The 25237-nt window shown below is 40.3% G+C and overlaps 1 protein-coding gene across 1 annotated transcript in view; it reads right to left on the reverse strand.

The window, feature by feature from the left end:
• LOC126354712 (acyl-CoA-binding protein-like) overlaps positions 1-24694 on the reverse strand; it is a 75880-nt gene extending 51186 nt beyond the window's left edge. Inside the window, exon 1 of the mRNA XM_050004560.1 lies at positions 24583-24694. The gene's annotated coding sequence lies outside the window, so the exon portion shown is untranslated. The remainder of the gene's footprint in view (positions 1-24582) is intronic.
• Between the last annotated feature and the right edge of the window lie 543 nt (positions 24695-25237).

The raw sequence follows: 25237 nt of genomic DNA on the forward strand, positions 1-25237 counted from the left end.
ATGGCATGTAACATAAAATGGTGAAGATTTTGATACCCAATCTTTCAATTTCTAACCACGAAGTATTTACTATGGATATCCGTAGATATTGCAGCATATCAGGATCGGCACAAACTTTTCTATTCAAATCCGTTATTACTGCCGATATCCGCTTGCCGGAAAGGCCTCTGCTAATAGACAAGAACAACAGCTATAAATCAACCGACAAATTGTGGATGTGCAGATCGATCCTCAGTGTGAAGGCCAATTAAAATCCGAGGAAAAGAATTCCGGATAAGATTTCTGTTGAAGTATGCGTGGATGAATCGTCCGTGTCCACTGCAGACGTTCCCCGTGGCTATGCTACCGAAAATATTTGCTATGTTAAACAACTTCTGCACCAGTAACACAGAAAGGGCGAATAAAAATCTTCTGACGTTTACTAGCTTTCCACACGTGCCATGCAAGTACAAAGGCTAATTATGTTCAAGATACTTAACACGTTTGAGAATAATGTTCGTGGATAATGAGCGATGGTGTTTGTGTTGATGTTAGTCGTTCGATGCCCGTCGATTATACAGGATGTCCCACAAGGACTGGTCGGTATTCAGGAATACGACAAATGATCATTCGAAGCAAAAACGTCTATTAAACATGGGTTCTAGAATGTTTAAGTACTACTTTTCGCTACTGTGAAACATCTACTGAAATGCTCATAGGCCTTCAGATATCCACTCTAGAGCCCTTGTTTACTAGACTTTTGCTTCAAATGATCGTGTCATGCCTGAATATTAACCATTCCTCCAGGGACACACTAGAACAACTCGGGCCTCAGTTCGAAACCATGGTCCATATTGAGTGTGGATCCACTGCATCATGGACAGAAAAGCAATCACGTGAAACTATTTGGGTTTCCTGGAACTTCAACGTTATGGAAACTCAGCCAGTGAAACGCAGTTTCTAAGAAACTGCATGGGGATGGGACAGGATACACATTTTTGTTGCAGAATTACCAATCACGATTACTCATTAGCAAACGATTCTCTTGTTTCAATTACGGCAAGGAATTTTCTCACGGAAACTATTTTTGATATAACAGTGGAATTGTATGACAGCTGAAAAGTTGGAAGCGATGAATATCACAGTAAGACTCAGTTTTTACAGTTTCTAACTCTCAATTCAACAAGAACCGGTATTTTGATCAGAGAGAATGGGCATATTATAAGCGAGACGGAACAGTTCAAGTTCCTGGGCGTTCGGATAGATAGTAAGCTGTTGTGGGAAGCCCATCTCCAGGATCTTTTTCAGAAACAAAATGCTGCTTTATTTACGATTAAAACAGTATCTGAAATAAGTGACTTCAACACGAAAAGTTGTCTACTTCGCATATTTTCATACGCCTCTGTCGTATGTTATTTTTTGGGGTAATTCTTCTGATTCAAAAAGGGTATTTTTGGCTCAAAAACGGGCTGTTCGAGCTATATGTTGTGTAAGTTCGAGAACCTCTTGCCGACCCCTACTGAAGTCTGAGAATTCTAACATTGCCCTCACAGTATATATTTTCTTTAAAGTCGTTTGTTAGCAATATTAGCCTATTCCCAAGAGTTAGCAGCTTTCACTCAGTTAATACTAGGCAGAAATCCAATCTGCATGTTGAATGCACTTCCTTGACTCTTGTGCAGGAAGGAGTGCAGTATTCTGCTGCATCCATTTTCTATAAGCTACCACAAGAACTCAAAAATCTTAGCAGTAGACCAAACTCTTAAGTCTAAACTGAAGAGTTTCCTCATGGCTCTCTCCTATTCTGTCGAGGAGCTCCTGGAAGAGCTGAAAAGTTAAGCAAATTCCAGTGTTAAATTGTTGATTTTCTTTATTTAAACTTACGACTTGTCACCTGAATGTTTTTTATATTTCATTTTATTTGTTTCTAATATCGTGTTATAATTTCATGTATTGACTCGTTCCATGACCATGGAGACTTCTTAATTTGGTCCCACCGAACAATAAAATAAAAAATATCTACAAGAGGACAACATGTTCTCTTGAAAAGAAGATTTCCTTTCCCTAAATATTAATTTGGAAAGAACGGTTATTTTCCAGCTATGTCATCTCTAACGACGTTGAATTGTCTTACAATCTAAAATAATTTTTCAGCTCACGTATCACAGCTTGGCAAATAGTTCAGAAAGTACGTCCATGCAGATAGTATTAAATATGGAGTCAAGGCCCATTTAAAGCCAATATTTACAAACGATTTTACTACTTTAAAAGTAAATCTTATCTTGCGACAACAGATGGAAGAGATAATTTCGTAACACGGGATTTCATGACTTCTGAATATCGGCAAGATATTTTTCTAACGCTCCGTGACTAAGTTAAAGGAACATTAATTACCTTTTCAACATCCTGTACGAGTGTATGACGATCATCGGTGGTCCCTGTAATAAAGAGTAAATACCACCTGAAACGGAACATTGGATCAAAAAGCGAGGGTAGCTGTATCCAGTTTGACTCCGAGCTTCGAGAAGGTGCTGTGAATAAGCTCAGCTACACCATTAATCGTATTATTGATATAGGTGACACCGTGGAAATTTTAAGTCAGTCTCATTATTGTATTTGTAAACTAACCTAATCTCATCAAGAGCGCACTAAGTTAGAGAAGCCATATTTTGACTTAGGGCGCAGCGAAATATTTCCAATATTTTGCTGGTGATGCGAACCAGGAAAAGTTGGCAGCCATTGCTCTAAGGTTTCCCTTAGAATGTAGGAGACTAGACAAAGTTAAAATGGTCTCTTCGGGTAATTCCCGGGTGTCTGGTAACTGCGTGAATGAAGCGATGCCCCGTCAGTCACCCACGTACCAGCGCAACCAAGTCCCGCCCCTACAGAAACAGTTGTGAATTATTAAGCGAGCACAGTGAGGGGGTCGATGCTGCGAGCAAACTTCCCAGCGACGTGTAACAGGTGGGGGCGCACTGCAAGCGTAGCCGAGGCAGTTTCTGAACAAAACGGCAGCGAAATGGATGAGCTAATTGGAGTTTGTGCAACTCTCCTGCATTTGGATTCCAGGACCAAAAAGTTACTAAGAAAAAACTTGGCTGCGAGTGTACATTCTTTTTTAAGCACGCTAACTGCTTCCGAAACTAGCTTATGAACTGATTCTGGCTATATACCTTATCCAGCACGCTAAAACACGTTTTTGGATACACCATTGAAAAGCAATTTGTCCGAAAAATTACTAAGACCAATACCAATATTAAAGTCTGTATAACACTTACAAACAGACTGGCGATCCCCATTTTTTTCTCACCAGATTTTGGCTACTGGTGTTTCATGCACAAGTCTGATGTACATCTTTTAAGGGTAATTCTCATCGATATGCTTCGTGGTATCAGGTGATCGAAGGACTGAAGGAATTCATTAAGGCAATTTGAAATGAGAACGAAAAGTCTATTTTTATATTTTATTGTAGTTAATCAGTTGCTGAGTTCCTGCCCACGAACAAGGAAACAAGTAATGAACCTTCAAACAATTTACAATTCGTAAGGAGATACGGAGAAAAATTTTATGGCTCAGTACGGCAGTTCTTCGAAGATAGCAGTGAGAACTTTTACATTTCAGATTTTTTGTGAGACTATGTATACAAATTTTTTATATTCTTCAAATGATAAACTTGTGTGACGAATGTCAGATGTGCTGTTTCCCCGCTTAGGCTCAATGAAGAGTTTGACGCTGGTTGTATTTAGAGACGGTATTCGAACTGTGTGATGAATCTTGTTTTAGACATGTTGCCAAGCACCTATGATGATTTAATCGGCGGATTATAAAGAGTTTCGTGTACGAGACACCGGTAGAGACTACAAGAGAACTGATTGCGCAATTTGGTTGACACTGCAGCCATTATTCATAAGACACCTGGCTCTTTAGAGTTAGTCGACAGGACAGATGCCTTCTGTGCATTAATGTTAACGAACGTTTTCAGCGACACCTCTAAAATAACATTCATCAGACGACAGTATGAACACGGTCCCTGATCATGATAATTACCGTCAAAATTTTGTGGACTTACCAGTTAACGGTGCACCTACGACATTTGTCAAGTTTTTTATCTCCTCTAAGCATGCAAATATTGTATTTGGGGTACTTTTACTCCCTGTATAGTACTTCGTGTCTCCCAAAGCTCTGACGAATCTGTACAAGTATATCTGCAATTGCAGAAAAGAAGCCGAAAAACAAGATATCTGTACAAGATTCACATACTTTAATCTGTCTTGTTTGCGCACTTTTACATTCTTTTAACCAACAAATTGTGGCGCTTGTACTGCTGCGTGCCATGTTTCAAGTTGGATAGATTAATTACGTACGTCTTTTGCAACTGTAATAAGAGCAAACGCATTTCGCTTTATTCTAAATCTTCTCCAGTGTTCGCTGTAACAATTTAGTTTCTCCGCTCTAACAATTTCGTTTACTAGGATCATGAACAGTTCGCGCACGTTACTAATATAACTAGTTAACTGTTTACTTGACTCAACAGAAAACAGTAACGATGAGAATTAATACCGTTTATAATTGTGAGCAAAGCATTCTAGCTGTTCATGATGTTAGAAAACAAAATTGTAGCACACAAACATTGTTACAGTCAGCACTGAAGATGAAGCGAAACGCGCTTGGTCTCAAGACTCATTCCAACTGCAAAAGACGCTAATCTGTACAAGTATATCTGCAATTGCAGAAAAGCCGAAAAACAAACATTGATTCTCTACTCTGATTTCGTTAGTTGGCACAACGGCACTTTCGGTGTCAAACAGGAAGGAACAGAGGAGATGAGATTATATATAAACTGACAATGTCAACATTGGTCGGCAACAGGATGGGCAAATTAGAACTGCTTACCACAGTTACATTGCAACAATGATGGAGACAACATTATTTCGGCCACACACTACCTTGCAAAGGCACCATTATAGAGAACCAACCATCACACATCGGGCAATTCCGGGACTGTTACAGGAACCGCCTCACGTGTTCATATACACCTTTATGTCAGCAGCATTTTATTGCAGGTTGGCACCAGCCATCGATGCTTGTTACAGTGTTTGCCCTGGAGCTAAGCCATTGCCCAAAACATTAGTTCTGCTTGCAAAAGTGAAAATGGGTACCAACAATAATTCTTCTCGCGAATCATTCTCTAATAGATTGGGATGGTGGGAGGGAAGGGTGATTCTGGTACATTAAATTATCTTCTCACTACTGAATGGAACTGATATGTTAGAATCATACCAGAAGTAATGTTCACTGCGAATATAGTTTTCTTAGCTTAAGCTTTTGACTTTGAGAACCTCTATAAAACGTTAAAGAGTATATATGTCTAAGCCGTCACAAATCAGCACAGTTACACTAAATTACATTCACCTCAGTTCCAGCACAAACACGTTACAGTTACGGGAGACATGCAAACATGCTCATTCAGAAACACTTCCCCGCCAAAAAAAAAGGTAGACTCAGCACATGATATATTTTTGTCTCCTTTAGAAGCCCAGTAGCTCAAATCACAACATTTAACTTCTAGAAATAGTAGAACAGACTAGCGTTCTGACAGCGCACTGTTCAGAAATCCAGTACCACCGGGTTATCAGAAGCCGCAGTAGGTAACAAAGTTCATGAATTTACTGATAAAAATCTAACTTCACTACAATCATGGCCCTGCACGACAATCCGAACAGTAAAAACTCCTTCAATGGCTAACAACTGACTTGCGTTAAATGATTAACAACACAGTTGCTGTTCAGTCCTTTTAAACGAAATCCGAAACCTGAAAGTTCTGAAGAATACAGAACACTGCGAAACAAGATGAAGCAAATACATTCGCAGTGCCCAACGCACGCAGCTCGTTTCGTTATGTGCAGCGATACTAGCTTACATATTGCTGAAGAATCTCCGTAGTTCGATTGTTGGCACGAAATTAGCAGCAGTTTTAGGCGCCATCTGAGGAATTCCCGTTTTTTTTAGCGCCACATTTGCTCAAGTTAACTATTTAGCAATTTTCCGAAAGCCTGCCAAGACTACTACCGAAATATTTGTCACTCGAGTTCGTCTCTAGTAGTGATATTTGGGGATGTGCGGACTGTCATACAGCAGCAATGAAAATAGTGGGAGAAAGTGTTTCGCCGCTATATTTGGTTGTATACTTCTTGCGGTTATAAAGTAACACACAATCTCGCGTCAAATTTCTGAGTTTCGCAGTTCAGTTCATGAAAGTGATTAACTCCAGGAATTAGTTACAAAGGTCGATTAAAACAAAATTTCCAACTCAGCCAGCGCAAAAAATATATGCAATTACCGACTAGGATCCTACGTAGTCTAGTATGTTGTCCTCATTCCTGAGACTGGTTTGATGCTCGTCTCCATGCTACGCTATCCTGTGCAAGCTAAACTGGTGACCCCTAGACGCCTCACAACGCATCCTACCAACCGATCCCTGCTAGCTAGCCACAACTCCCCAGTTCTGTTCAGTACCTCATTAGTTACAGGGTCTACCCATCTGAGCTTCAGCATTCTTCTGTAGCACTATAGCTTCTATTCTCTTCTTGACTAAGCTATTTGTCGTCCATGTTTCACTTCCATGTTTATGCTTTGCTGAATACAGGCTTTTTTTAGAGCGTCGATTAATAATCATTTGTTTATAATTTTCTGGCCGACCAAAAATATTACGAAGGAGTATTAGACGACGTTTTGATAGATGCCTGTATTCAGCAAAGCGATAGCTGGTGCAATAGTCTGTCGTAAGAGTGAACAGAAAGACACGGGGACCCCTCATTTTCTCCACGTTAGGAATAACTACGCGATGCTCAGATATTCAATAATACATTTTATGAACGGATTAGAAGTCACCATTTCAGAATTTGTTATAGTTCCTGTTCAATAAAGTACTGCTGTTCTATTACTGATCTGTGCAATGCAAATTTCAAACAATAGAGTTTCAAACGATTCTAGTCCGCAATTTCATACTTCGAATCTAGTGCTAGTGTTTTTTTTTGCAATAATTACTTCCTAACTCGTGTTGAAAAATAATCCTTAAAGGCCCCGTGCAAGAGCTTCGACTTGACCTAGGGTTTATTTCTGTTTAAGATATATTGCTCTTGCGTTGGCCGAGGTAATAACACCCTGTCACGCAAGCAGCGCTGCTATTGCCACAGGGGCGTTGAGGACAAAGCCCGAAGTACGCGCGCAGACCTCGAGGCTATACGCTAGTGAATGAACAAGACAGCCTGAATCACAAACAAGGTAGGGATCTACATGGATACTCTGCAAATCACATTTAAGTGCCTGGCACAGGGTTCATCGAACCACCTTCACAATTCTCTATTATTCCAATCTCTTACAGCGCGCGAGAAGAATGAACACCTGTATCTTTCCGGACGAGCTCTGATGGCCCTTATTTTATCTTGGTTATCGTTCCTATGGAAGTCGGTGTCAAAATATTTTCGCATTCAGAGGAGGAAGTTGGTGACTAATTTCGTGAGAAGATTCCGTCGCAACGAAAGATGCCTTTCTTTTCTCAGTCAGTACTATCTGGTAAGAATCCCACACCGCGCAACAGTATTCTAAAAGTGGACGGACATGTGTAGTGTAGGCAAGTAGGTCTGTTACATCTTCTAAGTGTCCTGCCAATAAAACGCAGTCTTTGGTTAGCCTTCCCACAACATTTCTGGTATGTTCCTTCCAATTTACATTGTTCGTCATTGTAATACCTAGGTATATAGTTTAATTTACAGCTTTTACATTAGACTGATTTATCGTGTAACCGAAGTTTAACGGATTCCTTTTAGCACTCACATGGATGATCTCACTTTGTTATTTAGGGTCAATTGCCAATTTTCGCACCGTACACATCTTTCCTAAATCGTTTTGCAATTTGTTTTTGTCTTCCGATGACTTTGTCGATAAATGACAGCGTCATCTGCAAACAAACTAAGACTGCTGCTCAGATTGTCTCCCAAATCGTTTATATAGATAATGAACAGCAAAGGGCTTTGAACACTACTCTGGGGAACGCCAGAAATCACTTCTGTTTTACTCAATGACTTTCCGTCAATTACATCAAGGCAGTAAAGTTCCCACAGCTGATAGCTTAATGTGGACAGTCTTATTTTGTTATGTTTACAATAACTGACAACCACGCGTACTCGTTTGCTCAAACCATACATGAAAACTAAATACAGTGCAAAAAACATTTACACGTTTATAAAAGTCTAACTATACTATACGTATTCCACGCAAAAACCTTTCACAACATCTCTGCAATATTAGTTTAGCACAATACTTTATCACATTGAGTAATTGCCAGCGGTGCTGGAATTTCTTCTAGCTTTCTTTTAGATATAGAATCAAAAATGTACCAAGTTCGAATCAATTTACTGCTCATATACCACATTTATGTCTTCGAAAATACCAACCTCCTCTTCCCTCCTCGTCCCACAAAAAATATTGCAACTCCTAGCACTCAGCCTAGAGACCTCTGACATTTAAACTAACGTCAGATCTTTTCTATTGTTTTTTGGTGTCATTCCCTTTCCACCCATACTCATTTCCAGGACGTGAAATGTCATCTAAACAGTCACCAATCGACCTACTGTATCTGTCTTCTTCCTTCTTCAGTTCAGAGACTGGTTTGATGCAGCTCTCTATGCTACTCTATCCTGCGCAAGCTTCATCTCCGAGTAACTACTGCAACCTACAACCTTTTGAATCTGCTTAATGTATTCATCTGTCTACCTCTACGATTTTTTCCCTCCACGATTCCCTCCAATACTAAATTGGTGATCCTTGATGCCTCAGAACGTGTCCTATCAACCGGTCCCTTCTTGTCAAGTTGTGCCACAAACTCTTCTTCCAATTCTATTCAGTACCTCATTAGTTACGTGAGATACCCATTTAATCATCAGCATTCATCTTTAGCACCACATCTCGAAAACTTTTTCTTCTCTAAACCTATTTATCGTCCATGTTTCACTTCCATACATGGCTACACTCCACACAAATACTTTCAGGAAGAGTTCCTGACAAATCTATACTCTATGTTAAATTTCCCTTCTTCAGAAACGCTTTCCTTGCCATCGCCAGTCTACATTTTATGTCCTCTACTTCGGCCATCAGTTCTTTTGATCCGCAAATAGCAAAACTCATCTACTTTGTATCGATTCCTAACCTAATTCCTTCAGCACCACCTGACTTCGTTTTGCTTTTATTGATATTCATCTTATAACCGCCTTTCAAGAAACTGTCCATTCCATTTAACTGCTCTTCCAAGTTCTTTGCCATCTGACAATTACAATGTCATCGACAAATCAACGTTTTTAGTTCTCCATGGATTTTAATTCCTACTCCAATTTTTTGTTTTTGTTTCCTTTACTGCTTGCTCAGTATACACACTGAATAACATCCGAGATAGGCTACAACCCTGTCTCACTCCCTCCTCAACCACTGCTTCCCTTTCATGTCCCTCTATTCGTGTAACTGCCATCTGGTTTCTGTACAAGTTGTAAATAGCCTTTCGCTCCCTGTATTTTCCCATGCCACCTTCAGAATTTGAAAGAGTATTCCAGTAAATACTGTCAAAAGCATTCTCCATGTCTACAAATGCCAGAAACGTAGGTTAGCATTTCCTTAACCTACCTTCTAAGATAAGTCGTAGGGTCAGTATTGCCTCACGTGTTCCAACATTTCTACGGAATCCAAACTGATCTTCCCCAGTCTGCTTCTACCAGTTTTTCAATTCGCGTTAGTATTTTGCAGCCGCGACTTATTAAACTGATAGTTCGGTAATTTTCAGACCTGTCAACACCTGCTTTCTTTGGGATTGGAATCATATTCTTTAAGTCTGAGGGTATTTCGCTTGTCTCATACAGCTTGCTAACCAGATGGTACAGTTTTGTCAGGGCTGGCTCTCCCAAGGCCATCAGTTGTTCCGACGGAATGATGTCTGCTCCTGGGGCCTTGTTTCGACTTAGGTCTTTCAGTGCTCTAACTCCTCACGCAGTATTATATTTCCCATTTGATCATCTACGTCTTCCATTTACATAATATTGCCCTGAAGTACATCGCCCTTGTATAGACCCTGTGTATAATCCTTCCACTTTTCTGCTTTCCCTGCTTTGCTTAGAACTGTGTTTCCATCTGAGCTCTTTATGTTCATACAAGTGGTTCTCTTTTCTTCAAAGATCTAATTTTCCTGTAGGCAGTATATCTTACCCTTAGTGATATATGACTACATCCTTACAGTTGTCCAATAGCCAGCCCTGCTAAGCCATTTTGCACGTCCTGTCTCATTTTTGAGTCGTTTGTTTTCCTTTTTTCCTGCTTCATTTACTGCATTTTTAAATTTTCCCCTTTCATCAATTGAATTCAATATCGCTTCTGTTATACATGGATTTGTAACTGCCCTCGTATTGTTACCTTCTTGATCCCTGTGGCCTTCATCTCGAAGCTACCCATTCTTCTGCTGTATTTCTTTCCCTGTATTTGTCAGTCGTTTACTAATGCTCTCAAACACTGCCACCTCGTTCTTTCAGTTTATTCAGGATTCACCTCAAATTCCGACCTTTTTGCAGTTTCTTCAGTTTTAATCTTCAGTTCATCACCAATAAATTGTGGCCAGGGTTCACATCTGCCCCCGGAAATGTGTTACAATTTAAAACCTCTTTCCTAAATCTGTCTTACCATTACATAATCTGATATCTTCCAGTGTCTCCAGGCCTCTTCCACATATATAACCTCTTTTCATGATTCTTGAACCAAGTGCTAGCTATGATTAAGTTATGCTCTCCGCAAAATTCTATCAGACGGCTTCCTCTTTCATTCCTTACCCCTCCCCTCCACCCAGTCCATATTCACTTACTACGTAGGCGTTGACTTCGTGCCATCTTTGCTACAATAATGCGTTCACTATGCTGTTCGCAGAAGCTTATCCGCGCCATTATTCTTTTATTCAACATTAAACGTGCTTCTGCATTACCCCTATTTGATTTTGTATTTATTACCCTGTATTCACCTGACCAGAAGACTTGTTCCTCGTGCCACCGAACTTCACTAATTCCTACTGTAATTTTAACCTATCCATGTCTCTTCAAATTTTCTAACCTACCTGCCCGATTAAGAGATCCGACATTCGACGCTCCGATCCGTAGAACGTCAGTTTTGTTTCTCCTGATGACATCCTACTGAGTAGTCCCCGCCCTGAGGTCCGAATGGGGGACTATTACGTCCCGAGTATTTTACCTAAGAGGACACCATTTCACAATACGTTAAAGCTGCATGTCCTCGGGAAAAATTAGGGCTGCAGTTTCCCCTTGCTTTCAGCCGTTCGCAGTACCGGCACAGCAAGGACGTTATAGTTAGTGTTACAAGGCCAGATCAGTAAATCATCCATACTGTTGCCCCTTCAACTACTGGAAAGGCTGCTGCCCCTCTTCAGGAATCACACGTTTGTGTGGCCACAACAGATACCCCTACGTTGTGGTTGCACCTACGGTACGGTTGGTTACCTGTATCGCTGATGCACGCAAGCCTCCCCACCAAGGTCCATTGTTCAGAGGGGGAGGGGGGGAGGCGGCAATCAACCTAGTTCACCGAAAACTGTCTATTCTACACTAATATCTGTCGTTTTCAGACATTTTTAAAAGTCACCAATTTCTCATTTTCGCCGTAGCGGTGTTTGGCGTACTTGGCCCATACAGTATTTTTACCAAATAGTCACGTGTACCAAATTTGGCTGAAATGTCTGCGTTCAAAGCTATGCTGGGATTCAGTTTTTAAGAGAGCACGTGTTGAGCAAGTCACAAAGCGCTGGGAATTTCAATGCAATCTGATGAATCTTATGTGACGTGGCTATCCCAGTTGCGACTTTTTCGTCAAAAGCGTGATTGTGTAGTGTTATTTCGTTGTGACTAAGAGCTGTTAGAATTTATAGCTGTTCAGGGATCGCAAAGCACTCTCTTAAAAGAAACGGATTGGAATTACCATTGATGTTAAATAACTAATCGTCTTACTGTATATACAAGTCATAGTTTAACATTCTTACCAACAATCTCGCAAAATCTGATCGATTTATTTCATATTTTCTCTCGATACTCTGATGCAATGATGCCAATGCTTATCGATCGTCAAATTACCCGATTTTATCTCCATATACCATTCGTTTCAATAATAGTTACAGAAATGTTCCATGGCGCAGAGCTGTGGTATGGACTGCTTATATATGTTGTCGGCTGAAACTAAATATCCTTCGCCTTCTGTTCCCCTTTTGTAGGGATCAGTGCTACTATTGTTCAGTTTTCAGTCTGTTCATACGAGCCGTTTCCAAGTTTTTGAGGGTACTAAACACTCGTTTCACCGAGACATTGGAGAAGGGATAACAAGACGACATGAATTAAAAATATGTCTATGTAAATGCGCTGTCGGTAGTTTATGTGTTCTATAGCTGAAGATGGCTCATCCATAACATTTCGAAGATAGGCAATAAGTGCGTTATATTGTTCCAGTTCACTATCTACTCACGATTTGACAGACATGTCGAGTTGGAGAAGGACAACATTATACGAAAAACATTTTTTAACTGTCCCTCTTACCAGAACATCTACTGAAATGAGAACCCAAGTTTGTCAGCAAATTCCCGACGCCTCTTAGGTCAAACATGTTTTTGAAGCACGAAGATGAATCATGACACGAGTATTAAATATAAGCTACATGTCGGAAGTCTTTCTACGCTCGAAAATACCGAATGGTGCTCTCTAACCATAACCTTTGATTTCAAAGAATTCATCATTGCCTTGTATAATATGTCAGCAGTATACGACAAAACTTCGAATATATCAAGGAAACTCGTTCTGATCTGGCCTGAATCCATATTAAAATACACGACTGTATAATGCACACTGTTTAGTACCAGATTAGTAGTTTCATCCATAATCAGTGAAAAAAGGCGTACCTGAGTGCGTTCATCATACAAGGACTGAATTTGACTTACCTAACAGTCTTCGTAGCACTTTACGATTTCGTGCTCTTTAAAGCAATCTTCTGATTAACTGTTTAATCAGGAAAGACATTCTTGCAGAGAGGAATCAATGTGTCCAAGGTATTGAATGGTAAGTTATTCGCAGCAAAAAGCGTTAATTTTATTTCTGCTCCTTTCATGTTGTCGGCATTGCTACCTAGCATTGAAGATACCGTATATTAGAAGTATATGCAACCGATTTGGTTTATTAATATGTTAAGAAAACTGCGCCTCGAAATTTCAGATTTAGGTGATAAAATACTATCACATACACTGATTAAGTCTAGTCCATCCCTCCGTTTGTTGATCATCCGTTACGAACAAATTCACTCAGAGGAGCTAACTAGGAGTCACCGAATCAAATTGTTTTGAATTTCTTTGACTTCCCATTCGAATGCGATGTTTAGGCAGAGGTAGCACTATGGTACTTTTCAATAAGCTGAATTTATAAATTAGGAGTTAAGAAAATTAGACAGCACATTTAGGAGGAGCATGCAGATTGTCTACAGATTTCACACCGACACTTGCTTTACGCAACCACTTATCCATTTTAGTGTAATAAATGCATTATAGTTTAATAATTATCAGAATAATCTAGCAGTGTGGTAAAACCGTGAGAATGCCATCACAAGAAAAAAAATGACGAGTACCGGTATACTTTCTAAGAGTTGCGACACATACCAGTTCGAACAACAGCCGAAGCAAGAGCAGGGAAACCGGGGAATTCCCGGATACATTGCACAATGTAACATGCGTCACAATCCTGAAATTCTCTTACCGCGTCTGTACTCCCATATTAAACGGGTAAAGAATGGTTGGACAAAATATTTGGTGCCAAACTACCCGTAAAATACCCACCACAATTTACCGTACAATCGGGTAATAACTGCTCAGATGAACATATGCTACCACTTTTTCAAAGATAATGTACAGTTTTTCTATAAAATCAGACTGCGAGAAATAAAATGCAGTGCTGTGAAAAAGAGTGATTTTGTTTCCTCTCTCGCAGTCAGTTTGAACTGCAATAGCAGGGCATGCAAACTATTAGTGTTTGTCCCACATACAACGCGTGTTTCTGAAGTACCTACCGTATTGTACTTCCGCGGCTGGAATTTGGCAAGCTATCACAGCCATTCGCCGCGCTTACGTTTGTATTTGAAATGCCTCCTCCACTAGAATTCCGACGACTGAAATAAGCCCTGTATTCTTCTTAGCGCTGAAGGCGTGAAATCGTCTGAAATATGTCACGTCAGTGAAATGTATGGCGAAGACATGAGTCATGGGATGGTACCGAAATGAGCAGGAGCTTTTCAAGGTGGCCGTACGAACGTGTATGACAGACTAAGTGTGCGACCTTCATTCCTGACGATTTGTGGCTGAAAGTTTATGAAAAGTGGAAAGAACCTTCGTTATGATGAGTTCCTTCAAGTGTCAAGAAGTGTGATTTATTCAGTGGTGGTTTAATCAGGCGGCAGATATCTGAGGGAACACGCCTCGTGTGTTCTTTCTCCTATAAAAACACTAAGTTCAAACATAACTTCTACACACAATATGGTGTTTTCTTCGCCTCCGACGGTTATACAGGAAACTGGAAAATCGTATTTATGGCTTATGACTAGAATAAGCTGACTGAATCCGACTTGTTACGAAATTTTTAATCTCACCCAATTTTAGTTTAAAGCTATGTGAAATACTGTCATTGAAGCTACTGTCCTCGAAGATCCTGCAGCTGGAGATGTCGATACCATGCTCAGTATAGAAATGACTCCGATTTACCCATTCGTTTTAAGCGATTTGTTCCTAATTAAGGTTTAGTTTTCAATAATAAACGAATCAAGGCCAAAAGTGGGGTACAATATCAGGATCACAGAGGGTGCAGGTGGTGATTGCGGTGGGGGACAGGTTCAGCAGTTTAGGATATACATGCGATTCCCATACATATTCAACTATTGGAAAGCATTCACTATTACAGCGGTGATTAGAGTTTTGAAACTTGGGCTGTAGAACTGATGGAAAGTTCGTAGAAATATTCACGATACACTGGGCTGCATCTGAGTTATTTATGAAACAATTACAAGCATTAATAAGTTTTTCCAACTTCTAAAGCGAATGATGCACCGTAATATTAAGTAGACATCCTAGTTTAAATGTTCAGAGCAAAACTGTGGTGCAACTACATTCGAGGCCCTTGTCATTCCATATAATCTAAATCTCCCTCAGCTAATCTATATCAAGAATCAGCAGTGCTGCTGTTTACATTTCCATACAAACATCTAGAAAGTTAATCTGTTAGTATAAAACCAAGGTATGAAAAAGGAGCTGAGGAGTAATAAATTAGCAAAGAATTATATTAGCACACTGGAAAGACTTACACAATCCACTTGGCGTCAGAAATATTTAATGAATTCCATAAGGTAAAATAGTTACGAAGGAATGTTTCAAAACAAGTTTATTACAGTTATCACTTTTTAATTTATTTTTTAAAGTATTTGAGGAGATACGGAGACCAACGGCCACAGTGGCTAACAGTTCGTTTTTCGTAACACTTTTTCGTAGTGGCGTTCGTAATACTATATAGCAGAAAACCAAATTTTTCGCAACAAGCCGGATAACTAACAAAATGACGAGCGCGGACTTCATTTTAAAATCGATTTAAAATTGAAACTGGGAAAATTAAGGCACAGAGCAGCCAGGAGGTCTATTCTAAAAATTCTTAAGATCGCCTTTTGTTCTAAGAATAATTTTAAATTGTGTCAACGTCTCGTTTCCCATACGTTTTATCGAGCACATTTAAGAACCGCCGGCGGGCCGGATGCGGCCAACGGGCCCAAACTTGGCGACCCATGTTAAATAGTTGAAACTGATAGGTGTAACCGTTCACGTGTGGCAGGTTACACCCAAGTGAACTATTGCAGTGACATCGGTTGCGACCGGATCACCGAATCGGTCGATCGGGTGTGGAATGCTTTATACACGTTATAGAAAAACAAGAAGTCGAATCGAGAAAACCTTCCCCAATAAACATAGGACGAAAATCAAACCATTTTATAACTATAGCCATACAACGGCAGCCAATAGGCGACAAGCGCGCGGGACAGTATGTATTTACACCTTGCGTTTCGCTAAAGATACCGGTTTCAGCTGGTATTCAACGCCACGAACACTAAAAATTCCTACCCATGGCTGTTTACATTGGACGCGAATTGTCTATGACGTTTACAGGATAAGATTCGACAAATTAACTACGTTAAAAGGTCTGAAGGGCGTAAATTTTGCTATTCTCGGAGAAAATTAATGAACTTTTGTTGTAATAAGAACAGCAGATCAGTAAGTGCGAACTAAAGCAATGGTGAAAAAACAATTTTGAACACTTTCCCTTTATGGTTTTTCAACAAATGACGGGAAAAACTTCAAGCCCGTTTCTGATTGGCTGTTATTCCACACCGGCGCATTTCTTATGTTAATGTGAATAATTTTTCTCTACCAGAAGTTTCTCATTCTGCACTAACACTATTAGCAGGTTCTTTTCCTGCACTGCGAATACACAGATGTTATAGCGGTTTTCAGACTGTCTATTGGGAAACAAATGGAACTACTCGTATATATTGCGAGATATGTAAGAGCACTACCATGAAGTACTATCTTTCTCAATTCGTATATACTCTCAACTGTTGAGTTAGATACATACATGACCAAGTCGAGCTCTTGGCTGGCAATTACGTTCGAGCCGCCCCAAAGACAACAGTTTTCCATGATTTATATAATTTATCATGAGGTATTCTCAAAACTTTTGGAACTGTTGGCATCCAGTCAACTTTTCCCGTCAGGTAGCTGATAATGCTCCTTGAAATGCCAATAACCTCAGGTTGGGAGGCATGTTTATACAAAATATAGCTATTATGAGCTTCAAAGCTGAGCCTAAGGGAGTCATATCAACCTCCACGTGATTTTCGCCGTCCGCTGCTTACAACGAAGGAGAATCTCGATAGTGGCTGAACTTTAAATCGCTATATGAATGTATTCTGCTTCGATTTTTCAGTAACCGACTTTCAATATTAATATTTTGATTGTGTTAAAGGATCATTGTTTTTGGCATCGGCAATCCTATCCTTTGAAAGTGCACTACAATTGTGGTGGTTACTCAAACCATTTGATAAAATAGAGGCACTAAACACTTGTCGGTGCTTTCGATTGCTACCGATCTTACTTGCTGAAGTGCGTTATTTGCAAGTTTTTCTTTCTTGAGGACACCAACGCTTTTTCGCAAAGTGTGCGTGAGAACTGCAAAAACCCTATTTTGAGACAACTGAACGGCACAATCGCTACGACTCCAGCAGTCTAGAATTGGACCACGTATTCGCATCCTTACCGATTATGCAAACCACGACACAGACAGACAGACAGACAGACAGAGAGAGAGAGAGAGAGAGAGAGAGAGAGAGAGAGCGCATGCGCTCTCGCGTCCCGGAGGCAACTTGAACCGACTAGCTGCGTAGCTAAGTAACGAGTTCCCTAGGGAATGTGGCCGCACGCTACACTTGACACCTCAGGCGAAAGGTCCCCACTGTATAGGAGAGGGAGGAAGGGAAGGGAAGGGAAGAAGAGACGCAGCATGCACCAGGGCTAGCAGCTGCTAGGCTACTGCGACACAATTCACTGGGGAAAGAGTTCACATATCCAATCCTCGCCGCACCAAAGAAGAGTCCGCTGATTCCTTTTAACTTGTCTGAGACGCTAAAAACATTGTAAGCTTTATCGTTTTCAAGGTAGCGTCGGGTTAGTTCTTAGGGGCTTTCCCCCGGCCAGTATTTATTGAGACTGCCAGTTTGTCAAGTCAAATTGAAGCGACTCAATAATATAGTCAGCTGACAAGGCGATTTTATAAAATAAAGTTGCCGATCGCCCATAAGAAAACGTTTCGGCAATTATTTTAGTTATCAGTAGCAAGAAACAAGAGAAAAACGAGAAAGATGGAGGGCCGGAGAATGAATAAAAAACGGAGTGATATGTCTCAAGTCATAAGTATTATATGGATAAGCTATTTTAAGACGAGTCGTGCATTCTACGATAAATTAATGTTTACGATCTAAAGCAAAAATACATTGATAGGCAATCGCAGTCAACGAGACATTAAGGGTAATCTTTACGTTTCAGAAGACAGGAAGATTACTCAAATGCCTGAAATTTAGTGCTGTATTATCGGCAAACAATATTAACGTAATTGTTGTTGAAGCCTTTGAAGCAACTATCTACTGTGCGAGGATATGTTCATGTACTTAATATAAAACTGTTTACGTTTTATTATTTGGTGAGACTGACATGCATTTCGCACATCTCTCACTAGTCACTGCGTATATCTACGGTATATGACGTAGTACAACCATTCTTCGACGCTGCTGTGAAATTCAAGGAATTAATGATATTTTCAGGTTAATAAAGAAAAAATGCCTTAGTGAATTCTCCATCGCTCATCCTGAAGTGTTACATGCATAGACCTACAAAAAAAGGACCGAGTGAGAAACTGAGGTACAATCTGTACCAAGAGTACCTCAAAACAACACTTTATCGCCGTTTGCCTGAATCACGAAACAGTCCATCCGAATGTTGAATATTGTTAAACTGTCAATACACCATCTCACTAAGTACTTATTGACAATACTGAGAATATTTTGGTCCATTAATACAGCTCGTCACTGTCAATATGCTCCTTCATATCGTGAATGTAAGACTTAAAATTAAGATGTCAGTTGTTTCGAACTGTGTAACACCACAAGAAATTTTATAGGTGACAAAGTTATGTTCCAGAGAATTGATGGTTATCCTTTCAGTATTAGTTACAAGTGGATTATTTTGATACTTAAAAGCAAACAATTATACAGGTTTTGGTATAGAATATTGTTTCATTGCAATCAGCCACGTAGTGCTGGATTTGGCTAAACGAGAAGTTTATTTGAATCACGTGACCACTTCCTGAGCCTACGGGAGAATTTTGTATTGAATAAGAACCCCGGGTGTACACTAGATTCCAGGAAGGGAAAGTGAACGTGTCAGTGCTAATACATGGAGACGCTATGGGGACAATCATTTCTACTAATGTATCAAGTCTGATCAACACACGGAGTTATGATAGTTCCTTATTTCGTTCAATCTCGAAACTCTTTGACGCTCCTTTAACCAGTTTTCCATTCATCCTTTTTCTCTAGTTGCAACAGAGTACAACAGTTATCACAGCAACATTTCTAACCCCAATATTATTGAGCAGTTTAGAGTGAATTTCAATAATATTTCACTATATTATTGATCGTCCACGACGCGCTTTGCTTCATAAACGCGAAGGAAGTCTGTGAGGCAGCCTCGCCCCATCCGTGAGCAAAGAGCGTGCCTTTCGTAGCACAAGTTAAACATTCGACGAACTGCAGCTTTTTTTATCACCACTGCCACTTCGACACGAACACTGCATAGAAAACTATGTAGCAAACATTAACTTAAATCACTGTACAGATACTAACTTTGATAGTTCACTGTACAATCAACTGAAGGCCTTTCGCCCAATTTACAAAGAACTGCGCGTAGCTAATAAATTACAGGGAAGCATTGCCAGTTAAAAATCATTGGAGCTCTTAGTGTTCGTTGAGCGACTACTGGAAATATGATTGCTTGAAAGCAACACAACCAAAAGTTTAACTAGACTGCCGCACTGCAGTTTGGCAACTTCACAGCGACTCAAAACCGTCAGTTCCAATCTTCTTCCCCCTAGTATCAAGTACGTGAAGAGCCTGCGTGTGCTAAAGCGCCGGTGTACGGCGACGTTCAAACCTCGCACGGGTTGTGGACGCACCCGCTGGCAGTGAAGTCCTGGCCTTGGAATTTCTGCCACAGCAGGATGCGCACCAAACACACGCTATTACAATTTCCTTTCCGTCCACGAGGGACACGCTAGCAACACAGCACCCCGCGCATCGCAAGTGTGACAAACACACACACACACACACACACACACACACACACACACTTCTTCCGAAAAACATTGCATCCAACAAGAGTTATTTAATTTTCTAAAAATCGCAGTAAAGTAGCTAATAGTATGTGTGGCCCGCCTTCATACAACACTTATCTCAAAACTCCTTGATGCAAAAGCTTTTAGCCCCAAACTAGTTTCAATTTATCCCTCAGATGAGTCTTATTAATCTATTACTTACACGTCAATACTTTGGTTACTTGTTTAGACAACCAGTATGTCCTGTGCTATTATTGGTTAACCAGATTGTCAGTGATATTTACTACCACGTTGTATACTAGACACATGGCCAACAACTGCGCTTTGATGCACAAAGTGAAGTTCCTGGAGCAGCCACATAGAAACAGAGGCAGACATGACTTGCATTATGAGAAAACGCTATATCTAAGTAGTATCGCATAAGGAATATCTAAGTGAAATAAAAAACGAGGGCCAGAAAGCGCCGTAACAAGTTTGATGATCAAGGTAAATATATTCTGGAAAATGGTTCTGTCTTGGCGGTAAAGCGTCAACATCAAGGTGACTGCATGCATCATTTTACGCACACTGATCAGCAGATCTCAAATGAACAAGAATTTATGGTAGAAGTATAGTTTTACACTGGACAGGCACGTACCATGTTCCGTGTACGGTGTTGCTTATTAGCTGGTGTAAATTTGTCATTTCTCGTTGACTCCGCAATAATTATGGTCTGTGTGACCCATTAAATATATTTTCTCTCAAAGCATTATAGCTGCTTTTTGAACACGCTCAACCGGAATTTATAGAAATCCACACCAACGTCGCGAGCGGTACAAGATCGCATCCACAAGGTAGCATTCTGAGGGCAGGGTAATGTGTTGCCTTCTCCCCATCCCACTCCCAGCAAATCTTCCACTCGTGCACATTTAACTTGCCACAGTAGACTAAAATGTTTAAATACAATAATTTGTTTACATCAGTACTTCGCGCATCTATGTTACTTCGTGCATCTAAGTATCAGAACCTCGAAATATAAGCCAGATAATTTTTCAATTCAAAAAGTATTCGCCCGAAAAATTCGGAACATGCACCAAGCAGTTAATTTAAGATTTGTAATAAACATAGCTGACATAATTTACATAAAATTATATTGAAGAGTGCAGTCAGCAATATCAGTATTTCATGTGTTTAGACTGAACGTACGCCTGAAGACTGGGTGTGAGCTTGTAAATGCAAATTTTTCAGTAGTTTACACCGACCTTCGAGAAGTCTGCCTTAATTTCTGCTTGGTGGAGACGTCTTTTCCTTTGTCTTCCTTTATTCCTGCGGCTTTTTTTTTTGTTTTGTTCTACCTGTGGGCTGATACTAACCATATCTGATTTGTCAGTGTTAGCAGGAATCGTCAAGCCTGGGAATGTTCGCGTTTACCTGGCTGGAGTATTACCTGTTAGGCCTTAAGCCAATCCACGAGGCCAGGTCCTCAGATGAAAGTATCCTGTGTCAAAACTTGCATTTATAGAATTCTCTCCCACTTCCGAGACTTAGGTCTCATACCACTTTATTCTCCGGAAGTTTTGAAATTTGAAATCTACATGTAAAAATATAAATTCTGTGGGGGAGAGAGAGTAAACTTCTCCACAATATGCTTTCTTGTAGGCCAAAGTCCCATGTTTCCTCCTAAATCGTAGGTGTTAACGCGTGATAAGCGTTAATGCACGAACTTCTGCTTCTATGCCCATCACCTACACCTCTAGACTAAAATTACCCCTAATGGGGAGCGTGGCTACACTATGTGCCTTTCGTGCTTTTCCATTCCTTGAAACATTCTCTGAATTAAAGAAGCTGAATTCTTATTCAGTTCTTTAGAAGCGACAGATTCCCATTTCAATAATTTATATTAATACCACAGAAATTATAAAGATTTTTAGTGGTGGAACTAACCACTACCTATATATAAGAAGCCGTTCAAGGCATTTTAACAGTGGGCAATCACTCCAAAGGCATTAAGTGAGTTTTTTTCTTGTCAGAGCTTTCGTGTAACCATGTCAAAGCTACTCCGCCTGGGAAGCCAGGACAATATCCAAAATTATATATCGATTAGAAAATGACAGCGGTAGTACATCCAATTAGTACACACGGCTCTGCACTATTCCGGTAAGTAAGTGCTTTTGGCTCAAGGAAGTCTTTCCACTTATACTACAAAAACTAACATTTCGGCAAATTTGGATCATCAGCGATTGTTTTAAACATGAGAATTAGAAGTGCCAGCTTAAATGGCAGTTATTTTCTTCCTATTGGTCAGGTTGTCTGCTGAAATGGTCTACGGCATTACTGGCCGGTAGACAGCCAATTTTATGGATTTATGCTGGATGTGTAGCAAGTTTTCTGGGAGGATTTCATAATGTTGCAACACCACGTTGCTAAATCCTACAGCAAGACGATATCAACTGGTATCCAAGGGAAAGATAAATTCCTGTTAAAACGTAATTTCTAATCTTTTAGAAAAACGGATTTATCGATTCATTCACTGGCATGTTCATCAAATCCAATCATGACCAAGAAACTTCAGGAATTTGGAAAGTCAATTTATACATCAAGTAACTGAAGCGGGCACTGCAAGCTACTAGTGCAGCATCTACTAGCAACAAGTTAGTTCTACACTGGTAACGTTGACAGTTATGAGAAACATTGTTCTAGAATCTTTCTGAAAGTTACGGTACGATGGTTAGTGAAATGTTATCCAAATGCAAATATCCGTGTGTCTACAATTGACTTTTGAGCGGCTATGTACCATCCACAATAATTCCATTAGAGGGCGCGTGTGTAGAGGTTTCATTTAGAGTAAGTATGTTACGAACAGCTGTAAAAAAAATTACCAGTGTCCATTTAACATTAATTCATTGCGTCCAGACCACGAACTGCCAACTTCAACGGTATTCTTCATCCGTATTCTGAATTCACAGATAGAAGACCAGAACTATTCAAGTGACAAGCAACGACACTAGCAGTTACACTCAGTACTTTTGGGTCTTGGTATCTGCTTAGCACAATACTTTTGAGCGCCCAAATAAAAGAACGGCAGAGTTAATTCACCTTTCTGGCTAACGTATGAATGTAATGTCAAACTCAACTGCAATATCATTCGCTGGTGATTCTAGAACGCAATTGATTGGCGTTCTGTTAACGACAGAGCGTTAAACTTTGGTTAAACAACAGAATTGATACTTATCATAGCATAGCATTTAGTGCGGAAACCTTTCAATTTCGTTATTATACACGCTTTGCTCAAAGTATGACTTAGTGATATGTGGGTTGCAACGGATATATCAACTCGTTTATGGAATTATTTCCGCCTCTCCAGCTATCTCTTGGTCGACTGGTGTTAAATAACGTAATCTAACACGTGTCACTATTAACGAAAAAGTTTCCCGACATAATGAACCCACGTCGCGTGAACACCTTTACTGTTAGCAGATCAGCAAAAACGTGTCCTCGACTGTATACACAAATTGGCATCATGTTAACTTCAATACTGGCCGAATTCTTCAAATTCGGTTTCACTTCAATCTGAAATGCAAAGTATAATTCGTATCTTCGCCGGCGTGCTCTCCGTCAGACTTCGAAAAGAACACGCCACTGTCACGTTACATAGTGACTAATGACACTCAAACGATTTATGAACTAGCAGGTCACATGCTTATCCAAGGTCGCCTGTCACCCAGATTCAGTCAGTCACATGAGAGCAGAGACGTGATCAATACTTCTCACGAATGTCACATGCGACGCACTGGTCGGCACTTTGCAGTTAATTGATCTTTGACTCATCTCCCGACTGTTCAGGGCCACGTGTCTGTCCGATGTCCACCAGCACACGTAACATGAAGGCATCTCATTGCATAACTGTAGTTACTCTCTAGGCTTCATGCCATATTATCTACAACCGAGAGTTGGTTAAGTGCACGTTAGTACTGCAATAACACTGCAGGAAAACTTTCGAAGATTCGTTGCCACTTTCAGTAGCTGTCTCGAAAGAACACACTCCTATTTCTAGAATAATATGACCTCACTACTCATATGTTGAATTAGGCATCTTTTATTTCTTGGAGTTTATTTCACAGTCCTTTCACTATAACTGACAGGACGAAATTTAAAGAAAAATCTCAGCTACAGCAAGCAGTGTATAGTAACTGCTGTGGCACGTCGTAGAAAACCTATAAACCTGTACTTACAGAGTTCACATAAATGATGGGGGGGAAAAAATATCTGTGTGTGTGTGTGTGTGTGTGTGTGTGTGTGTGTGTGTGTGTGTGTGTGTGTGTAAACAAAATCTTACATGAATACACACTGCAAATCAACTATTTTGCAAAGTTTAGTCAGTTTCAGTGTTTTGGGTTGACTTATAGGAAACGCCCAGTTTTCGAATAACAAGTCGCTACAGAATTGCACTTGCTCCATATTCTTGGTATAAAGCACTAATATAGTGTGCTCTACGTACACAGCTAAATGCCCTCATTATCTTGGGTACCGCTTGACGCGTCATTACACAAACACTTCACAGTTTATGGGTACTTACAGCTGTAGGTCGGTGGCTGCTTTTCCGGTGCCGGTTCTGTGCGGGTTGATACTCACGCTCGGGTTAAGTGCTAACGAACAGATCGACGCCTCATGTGCACGCGCACATCAGCGCTACGAGCGGCAGCGGCGAGAACCACTAGAACAAGCGAGCGCCGACAGTGGGCGGTTCTAGGCGCGAGATTCCAACAGCCCGTAATGATAGGGTAGACGAGTTCCTGTGCATAATTAATACGCAGGCCACAGGTGCCGCACAATAGCACAGCTGGCATGGCCGGAACTTTTCCGTGACTCAGGCGGTAGACAGTACTGGTGTTCAGCCGCTGTGCACGGATTTGTGATATAAAAGCACGGTATGAAAACATAGAGTGTGCATCATCACCTCAACCATGTCTACACAGATTTAAGTTTGGTACACTGCTGGTTATTAGTTTTCATCCTGAGATTTTAGTTATCACGACGTTAGTCAATAAATGGAATGCCGAACGTACATTGTACCTTATTAACAGATATACTACACCAAAAGTTTTTGAAAAGTCAATACAAATTACGAAAACTAGTCATCACAGTTTTTTTCAAAGTACTCTCCTTTAAATTTTGTTCACTCTTGCAACCATACAAGTCACTTACTGAGTGCTCCACGTTATGCTTTTTAA

Source organism: Schistocerca gregaria, chromosome 3, assembly GCF_023897955.1.
Source record: "Schistocerca gregaria isolate iqSchGreg1 chromosome 3, iqSchGreg1.2, whole genome shotgun sequence".
NCBI classification, from domain to species: Eukaryota; Metazoa; Arthropoda; class Insecta; order Orthoptera; family Acrididae; genus Schistocerca; species Schistocerca gregaria.